This window comes from Saccopteryx leptura, chromosome 2 (assembly GCF_036850995.1).
Source record: "Saccopteryx leptura isolate mSacLep1 chromosome 2, mSacLep1_pri_phased_curated, whole genome shotgun sequence".
NCBI lineage: Eukaryota > Metazoa > Chordata > Mammalia > Chiroptera > Emballonuridae > Saccopteryx > Saccopteryx leptura.
The window spans coordinates 155,661,447-155,671,137 of NC_089504.1; the positions used below are offsets into that span (position 1 = coordinate 155,661,447).

The following is a 9,691-nucleotide window of genomic DNA, read 5'->3' on the forward strand; positions in this document are numbered from 1 at the left end:
ATGTCAATGACCCCGAGGGATAATATTCTCTGTGATCATTATTTGAATAGAAAGTAGTACAAACCCACAGCCCATGTCAGAATAAGGGAGTCTTTAGATTTATTCAAAATGTTCATTTTCTATTTGATAGCCTAAGTATATGTTCATTATAACAGAAGATTTCTGCTGATCAGAAGTACCCATTCCCTGAGTATTATTCACATAAATTAATAATATGGCTGAGGTCAGTGTGGGCTCAGAGTTCTTTTGGGGTTGATGTTCTTAAGAAGAAAAAAGGAAGCTATGAGCTAAAGGCAGACAGAAGTTTACCTCTAACCCCAGTGACCATTGCTGACACTTGGACAATACACTGATGTTATTTGAAGTGTTGCTTGGGTGAAAAGTTGAAGGAGCTGTGCATATGAACATATGTGTTTGACTCTGGGCACTGGCACTGCTGCTTAAAGACCAGATAGTCAACCATCACATGGTTTCCATGGAAATTTATTTTTCACCCATTTCCTCAACTCTGGCACAGGTAATAGGGCTATCTAAACAGAGGCCACTGTGCCTAGAGATCACAGACGACAGGGAGATGAAAGTGAAGTACTTTAAAATGGAAGGAAGACAAGTGTATTTATTACTTGTCTGCACAAGAATTCCAGAAATGACTGGGCGGTGGTGGTTGGAAATTTGGGAGAGGTATTATAATTCCTAAATGGCTAGGTGTAAGGTTACAGCAGAGTCTAGCCATGGATTATTTTCACTGTGGCATAGTATGTGCTCAAAGACAAAGTTTAAGACCATGTTTTAGGAACTGCGTTGTACATATGAATTGCTAAGAGACCTTTTTAAAAAGCAGATTCCAATTCAGTATCTTGTGTGAGGTTGAGACAGTGTTTCTAATAAATCCCCAGGTGATGCGGTTGCTGCTGTTCCACAGGCAAGACAACTTCTAGTACCAAGAGTTTAGAAGCACTGAATTAATAAAGCATTCTTCCTTCCGATTACTCAATTCCCATCTCTTTCCTTGACTCAGAAATGCCTGGGTTTAAAAAATGCCACTAATGAGTGTCAATGAGTAGTTTTCTAACCTCCCTGAGGCTTAGTTTCATTACAAATGAATTTTAAAGAGCATTGTTGTGTTTGCTATTTCTATCCAGTGTATATTTCTGGTTTTCTTCTTATGTGCATGGTTGGGCTAAACACCCCTGCTCTTTCAAAGTTGAGATGGCTATAGTTCTACTTCAATCAATAAAACAGAGGCAAATAGGTTATCTCTTACCTGTGTGATATGCTACCTTCTCTTTCTCTCAGGCAAAGTTCTGGTAGAAGTTTTATCATTAGGACCACATAGAGCAGAAACCCTAGAAAAATCTTAGTGTATATATAACAAGAAGATAAAAAATTTGTTGTTTTAAGGCACGGAGATTGTGACTTTGTTTGTTATATTGGTAAAGTTGGCTTATATTGATTGATACAATAATTAAAATTTAAAAAATATTATATTTGGTTATTAACAGATATTCAGATATTTTTCTTTCTCTTCTTTTCTCAAACCCTACCAATTTAGCTCTTGTCATTTCTTTGCACCTATAAGAGTAATAAGGTACTTTAAGAAGTAATGAAAACTATATTTATCCTTTTTAATTTAAACAGGGAAAGAGAGAAACATTGAATTATTGTTCTACTTATTTATGCATTCATTGGTTGATTCTTTTTGTGTGTGTATGTGACAGAGAAGAGGGAAAGACAGAGGAGGGACAGATAGGGACAGACAGACAGGAAGAGAGAGAGAGGACAAGCACCAATTCTACCTTGCGGCACCTTAGTTGTTCATTGATTGCTTTCTCATACGTGCCTTGACTGGGGGTCTACAGCAGAGCAAGTGACCCCTTGCTCAAGACAGTGACCTTGGGTCCAAGCTGGTGAGCCTTGTTCAAACCAGATGATCCCGCACTCAAGCCAGTGACCTCAGGGTTTCAAACCTGGGTCCTCTGTATCCCAGTCCAATGCTCTATCCACTGAACCACCACCTGGCCGGGCCCATTAGTTAATTCTTATATATGCCCTGATGGGAGATCAAACTCAAAACCTTGGTGTATTGGAACAAAGTGCTAACCAACTGAACTACCATCAAGAGTTGTTTGTTTAATACTTTTTAAGTTTTTACAAAATTTTGATTAAAAAAATGAAGCTTGTGGTCTGTCCAAAAGCTTCTTTTCTCCCATTATTATAGGACAAATTTCAAGTTAGTTGAAACTTTTCACTGAATTTGCATCTGTTGGATGATATTTGACATGATAACTGCTTGGAAAACACAATGGATAGAGAGTGTCCACAGAATGAATACTCAGTTACATGGATGGCTGTGTTCTACTGTATTAAGTTTTATTTCTAAAGTTTTTTTTGCTAAAAGAATAGCATTTTATTCCTCTGGGAACCAATTTGAATTTGACATCAATGCTGTAAAGGCTTTTCTTTCTTTTTTGAGCTTTTAGTTCTTTTACTATTTCATCAACCTTAAGAAGTGTTAATCAGAATTTCCTTGACCATATTGCTGAGTTATAATTTAAGTGTCTAGTCTTTCATTTTTCTCCTCACCTTTCCTCCAGTTCTGTAATCAATGTGACAGCACAAGCATCACCATTTAATCAAAATAGAGAAATTTAAAAGTAATATTTAAACCAGTCTTCCTTTGAACTTTTCTTGTAATTATTCTCCATAATTCCTCCAGTTCTACTTTTCTCCCATTTATATCTTAATTCTGTCTTCTAAGGGCAGTATTTCTTTCTTTATTTCTCATTTTACTTATGTTGTTTTTTTTTTTTAAATTTATCACTTACACTTTTAAAAATAATATATAAGAATTTATGTATTTATTTATTTATTTATTTTTATATTTTTCTAAGTTAGAAGCGGGGAGGCAGACAGACTCCTGCATGCGCCTGACCAGGACTCCCCTGGAATGCCCACCGGGGCGATGCTCTGCCCATCTGAGGCATTGCTCCCTTGTGGCTGGAGCTATTCCAGTGCCTGAGGCAGAGGCCATGGAGCCATCCTCAGTGCCTGGGCCAACTTTTCTCCAGTGGAACCTCAGCTGCAGAAAGGGAAGAGAGAGATAGAGAGCAAGTACAGGGGGAAGAGGGGAGAAGCAGATGGGCACTTCTCCTCTGTGCCCTTACCAGAAATTGAACCCAGGACTTCCACATGCCGGACTGATGCTCTACTACTGAGCCAACCGGCCAGGGCCAAGAATTTATTTTTTTATGAATCCTTTTACTACACATGAAAGTTTTGATTTCAGGTAAAATACCTAATAATCATTCATTTATTCAACAAATAGTCATTGTAGAACTCTATTTGGTTCTGGTTGCACAATATTAAAAATATAATATACCACTCCTCATGGAGCATATTTTCTAGTACATAGAATAAAAAGAAGTAAGCGAGAAAGTAATGGTATGGGAAAACCGAATCAGAAGAGGGGGACACAGAGTATCCTCAAGGATGGCTGTCACTTTAAACAAGATGTCCTAAAAAGGCCTTACTGATAACATTTTTCAGCAGAAACCTGAGGTAATGGTGAAAGGTATAGAATATGTTGAGAAGAGCTTTCCAGCAGAGAGAATTCAAGTGTGAATGGCCACGCTGACAACAGGGATTCAGGCTAATGATGGATTGGCAACTTGTCACCTAACTTCCAAAGTTACTCTAGAAATCAATAATAAGTGATAAATGGAAGAGAAAAGAGGGTAGACAACTTCATGGCAGGTTTTATCAGTTAGTCCTGGAAATGGACAACCTTATTATTATTATTTTTTATTTGACCATAGTTTAGGCACACGATCTAACCTAAGTACATTGAAGACCAGAAAATATAATTAAGCTTGGTGATCAAGAAGAAAGAGTCATTAGATGAATAGAGGAATAGGCTCCAGATTAGCATAAAATACTACCTATAGTTTAGTATGCATGAGTACCAAATATATTGGTTACATATAATCAGTGGAATTCTTATAAAAGCATATTTGTATGAGTATCCATTAGAAAGTTACAGTATTGTAGGCCCTGGCCGGTTGGCTCAGTAGTAGAGCATCAGCCTGGCGTGCGGAAGTCCCGGGTTAGATTCCCGGCCACAGGAGAGGCGCCCATCTGCTTCTCCACCCCTCCCCCTCTCCTTCCTCTCTGTCTCTCTCTTCCCGTCCTGCAGCAGAGGCTCCATTGGAGCAAAAGATGGCCCAGGCGCTGGGGATAGCTCCTTGGCCTCTGCCCCAGGTGCTAGAGTGGCTCTGGTTGCGACAGAGCGACGCCCCAGATGGGCAGAGCATTGCCCCCTGGTGGGCGTGCCAGGTGGATCCCAGTCTGGCGCATGCGAGAGTCTGTCTGACTGCCTCCCCGTTTCCAGCTTCAGAAAAAAATAAAAAAAAAAAAGAAAGTTACAGTATTGTAATAAATGAAGACTACTCTGTTATAGTGAGCAGTGTACTGACAGGGGATAGTTCTCCCAGATTGCAAATTACTCATTGGTGATATATGGCAGTCAAGTCTTATTATACATGGGGTGTTAGTCACATGAATTTGCTTTGGCTTTAACTTGTGGCATAGAAACCAACAAAACAAACTCTTCTAGTTACTTCATTTCCATTGTCTTCCATGGTTGGAAAGAAGGACACCTTAACTTACTGTTCCACCAAGACCACACTCTTTATTTGAAAGGGGTAATATTAAGTACTGTTAAAAGCATAAATGTATAATGAAGAATGTAAAATGAGAAACCTTCACTAAGTGTGGGCATAAAATATATATGACATGTACTATATTTAAATCTTTATACTATCTATAGTTTAGTGTGTATGTATATAAATCTTTGTGTTATATATGTTATAATATATAATATGTGTTATACAAGTATTATACATGTATACAATGTACAAGTATATTAAATATAACAATATTTAATACATGAGATGTGTATTTATATTCCATATTTGACTTACATATGGAAGAAAAAAACAATGCCTGATTTAAGATAGCCAGAGTTAATTTAACATATAAAAACACTTGCTCTTTGGCAAATCCTAATTGACTAAAAACAAAAGGGAAAAAACTTTTTTGCATCTTCATGCCTTTTTCAATTATTGTGCCCTTAGAGTTATAATGTAACAAACTATAGAAATGATCCTTGAAAGTATAGTCTTTTTGGAGTTATAATGTAATAACCTCTGATATTTTATTAAATAGGTCAGGCCCAAGTCCAAATAAACAAATTTCTATTGTATGTTAATCTAGTTGGTGTGCTGACCTCTCCACTTGCTTTCATTACCTTCTTAAAAGTCTGGTGGAGTTAAGAGCTGGAGGGAAAGTGAAGAGCACAGCTCTGGGAACAGACTGTCTGGGTTTGAATCCTGTTTCTACCACATGGAAGCTGTTGATCTTGTACAAAATACTTAACCTTTGCTTCAGTGTTCTTCTCTGGGGATGAGAATAATTCATCTCTGGGGATAAGAATAGTACATCTCATAGGACTATTATCAAGATTAAGTAAATTAATATATGTCAAGAATTTAGAATGACATCCAGTATATGGACAGCTCTATATCAGTGAGCTGTCAGTGTTAGTACTTAGTTTCTCCAAATTCTATAATAAACTGCAAACCCTTTGTAATTATTCACAATAATCCAAAGAAACAGAATTAGTAGTATGGAGATTTATTATGAGGAATTGGCTCAAGTGACTATGAAGGCTAAGAAGTCCCACGATCTATCATCTGCAGATTGGAGACCCAGGATAGCCAGTGGTGTGATTCAGTACAGGACTGAAGGGAGCACTGGGGGAGCCCATGCTTAAATTGCAGCATTCTTGTGGCCAACTGAACAGGCTCTAAGAGTTTAGACTGGTCCAGCTTCAACATTCCTTTCTGGAAACATCATGAATAAAATATTCACCTAACTCAGTCTAAAAAATATCCCATTTTGAGAATTGGAGACTGAGATGAGATATCATAATTCAACTAAGTAGGCAGGAAGCAAAAATGAGTACAAATACTATATTTTGTTCTATTAGGATGTTCATGCTTACCCACACTGTGGAGGGCAACCTACTTTACTGAGTCTATGGATTCAAATGTTAATCTCTCCTGGAAATACTCTCACAGACACATCCAAAAATAATATTTAATCTGGGCATCCCATGGTCAGTCAAACTGACACAAAATTAACTACTACATCCTTGAAGATAAGAATTATTTCCTTTAAAAATTATATTTAACCCTCAACACAGTGTCTGTAAGGTATTTAATAAACATTCACATGTGAATAATAAAATATTGAGCTAAGAATTATATACTCTAGTATTCTATTTTTCTAAATTTCATATAACTCATTTCTTATTTAAATGTAATTATAATTGCTACTTTTTAATTTAATTGTGATTTTTTAATAATAAAGAAAAATTATATCTTTTTTTATTTTTGTAACAGAGACAGAGAGAAAGACAGGGAGAGGGACAGACCGGATAGACAGAGTAAAAGAGAGAGATGAGAAGCATCAATTTTTCTTTGCGGCTCCTTAGTCTCCTTAGTTGTTCACTGATTACTTTCTCATATGTGTCTTGAACAGGAGGCTACAGCAGAGAGAGTGACCCCTTGTTTAAGTCAGAGACATTTGGGCTCAAGCCAGTGACCATAGGGTCATGTCTATGATTCCACACTGAAGCCAGCAAGCCCACACTCAAGCCGGCTACCTCAAGGTTTTGAACCTGGGTCCTCTGCATCCCAGTCCAATGCTCTCTCCAATTTACCACTGCCTGGTCAGGCTATATCTTATTATTTTTAACTGCTATGGGTGTGGGTGTTGGCATTGATGTGCTCCAATTTTCTGTCTTACGCAATGCCAGTGAAAGAATAATTGAAACAATATTAATGAGGGAAAAATTTATTATCTTATATGGTTGACCATTCACATACTTCCCCAGCAATTCCACTCCTGTTACATATCTAAGAGAATTCTTTGCACTTATGAAGAGGAGACATATACAAAGTATTTAGAACAACACTGTTCATAAAAAAATCCCAGAAACCATCTAAATATCTGTCAACAGAATAATGAATAAATAAATTATGTTATATATGGAATAAAATAGAAGGATATGGCACATTTTAGCAATAATGGTCACTAACTTTGTTTATTTTTCTTTAAATTCATGTGTTTGATTAATATCTTTCCATGTTGACTATGAATTTAACCACGTGCTGTGATCAGTGAGACAACAGCCAACATGATGAAAGCAGAAAATAGAAAGTATTTCTTCACTGAAGCCTGTTGCTCATGAAAACGCTGAACTTGCCACTATGTGTATAAGCTTAGCTGAGTCTGCTGGAGACAAGTATTCCAATTAACTCGATCACCCTGAGCTGACAGTCATCACCATTAATAGCCAGCACCTATGAGACACAAAAGGAATTAAGGAATACAGGCTGACAGCTGTCTGGGGTAGGGGGTTGGGAAATCTGGGAGAAAAAGTGAAGGAATTAAGCAAAACCCCCCCAAAAAACAAAAAAACTCAAACCAACAATAGTATGGTGATTACCAGAGAGAAAGAGGTGTGGGGAAAGGTAAAAGAGGGTAAAGGGGAGTAAATGGTGAGAAAAGGAGACTGACTTGGGATGGTGAACACACAATACAATATACAGATGATCTATTTTTTATAGAATTGTACACATGAAATCTATGTAATTCTATTAACCAATGTCACCTTAATAAATTCAATAAAAAATAGATGAAAGGGATCAAAAAGTACAAACTTCTAGTTATAAAATAAATAAGTCATAATGTAATGAGCCACATTGCGATTATAGTCAATAATACAGTATTGCATTTATTAAAGTGATTAAGAGTAGATCTTAAAAGTTCTTATCATAAGAAAATATGTATAATTATTATTAATGACAGAAGCTAACTACACTTATGGTGGTGCTCATTTCCCAATATATACAGATATTGAATAATTATGTTTCACACCATGAACTAATATAATATTATGTCAATTAAAAAAAGAAAAATCATTCAAAACTTAGAACTTAAACCAAAAGATGTTGATGTTTGCATTTTCTTTCAGTGCTATAGCTCATACTGTTAATAAGACTGTCTCTAGTTCTAGATATTCTATGGTTTAGGAGAGAAGGTACAAATTCTTTACAGATGTTTTCTTCTGGCAGAGATGAAAAAGGTTAATGTTCTCCAGAAAAGATACCTTCGAAGGGTTATTGACTAGTAAGAATTTAACCACTTTTGTCTCAAACTTAACAATTTATATCATAATATCTTTCCTGATGATTTGTTATATACTCTTTAATTTATCTAATTATTTTTAAAATTAATTTTACACTTCTGTTATTCCTCTCATAAATAAAATTCATAAATCATTGATATAAAAAATGTAACATTTAATATTTTAGTATTTCCCATTAGGTTTCTCTATGCATATAGATAATTGTAACAAAAACATAACTCAATAGTACATGTACAATTATCAAAAATATATTTAATTAGTGTCATGTTTCTAAGTTATTCATATTTGATTAACAAATGCTTTGAACAACTTGATATACAATTATACACATCTTTAGGACAACTTCCTCATAGAATTAAAAAAGTTAAAGAACTTAAATCTACTTTTACAAGTAGATTTAATCAAAATATTATAAATATATTTAAAAGTATTAATAAACTTTTACTAATTGCACTTCAAAATGGATAAAAATTTACATTCCACAAGGAATGTAAGAGATAGCTTTCCTCGTTGAACATTTGAAAACATCTGGTATTATTCTATTCATAATCATTGACAATTTGATAGGTAAAAATAACATTTCATTGTTATTTTAATTGTTATTAACTGACCTTACATTTTCACTCAATAGTCACCTGTATTTTCATATTTCTGAATTATCTTTTTACATTTATCATATATTTTTCTCTAGGTATTATTTTCTTTTGACAGTTTATAACATAGTTGATTGGGTTCCACTTTTCTTAATTACAATCATATTCTAGTACTGACCATAAGAGATTATACCCTCATCACCTTGATTGTACTTCAGTGTTTCTATAGTTCTCAGCCACACTTTAAAAATTATATTTTAACTAATGATTAACTGCTTATTTTAAAGTATTTGATAATTCATGTACTTGTATAATGTCTTATCCCTTAGAAATCCAAGTTTAACTTGAGACAGTTCTTATTTATTTATTTATTTTAAAATTTTATTTAGAAAACTAACTTTAACAGGGTGACATTGATCAGTAAGAGTACATAAGGTTCAGGTGAAGATTTCTGTAGCATTTGAACTGTTGATTATATTATATCCCATTACTCAAAGCCAAAATATTTTCTGTCACCTTATATTTGTCCCTCTTTACATCATTCCCATACCACTGTCCCCCTCTCCATTCACTCTAGTCCCTTCCCCTCTCCCCCATGTCTCCTTATCCCTGGTAGCCATTTCACTTTTATCCATGTCCATAAGTCTCAGTTTTATATCCCACCTATGTGTGAAATCATATAGTTCTTAGCTTTTTCTGACTTACTTGTTTCATTCAGTATACTGTTCTCAAGGTCCATCCATGTCATAAATGTCACTATGTCATCATTTCTTAATGGCTGAGTGGTATTCTATTGTATATGTGTTCCATATCTTTTTTGTTCAGT

The 9,691-nt window shown here is 35.2% G+C and overlaps 1 pseudogene; it reads right to left on the bottom strand.

The window, feature by feature from the left end:
• Window positions 1-5,095: 5,095 nt before the first annotated feature.
• On the bottom strand, window positions 5,096-5,180 carry LOC136396353 (small nucleolar RNA U3; annotated as a pseudogene).
• Window positions 5,181-9,691: the final 4,511 nt, after the last annotated feature.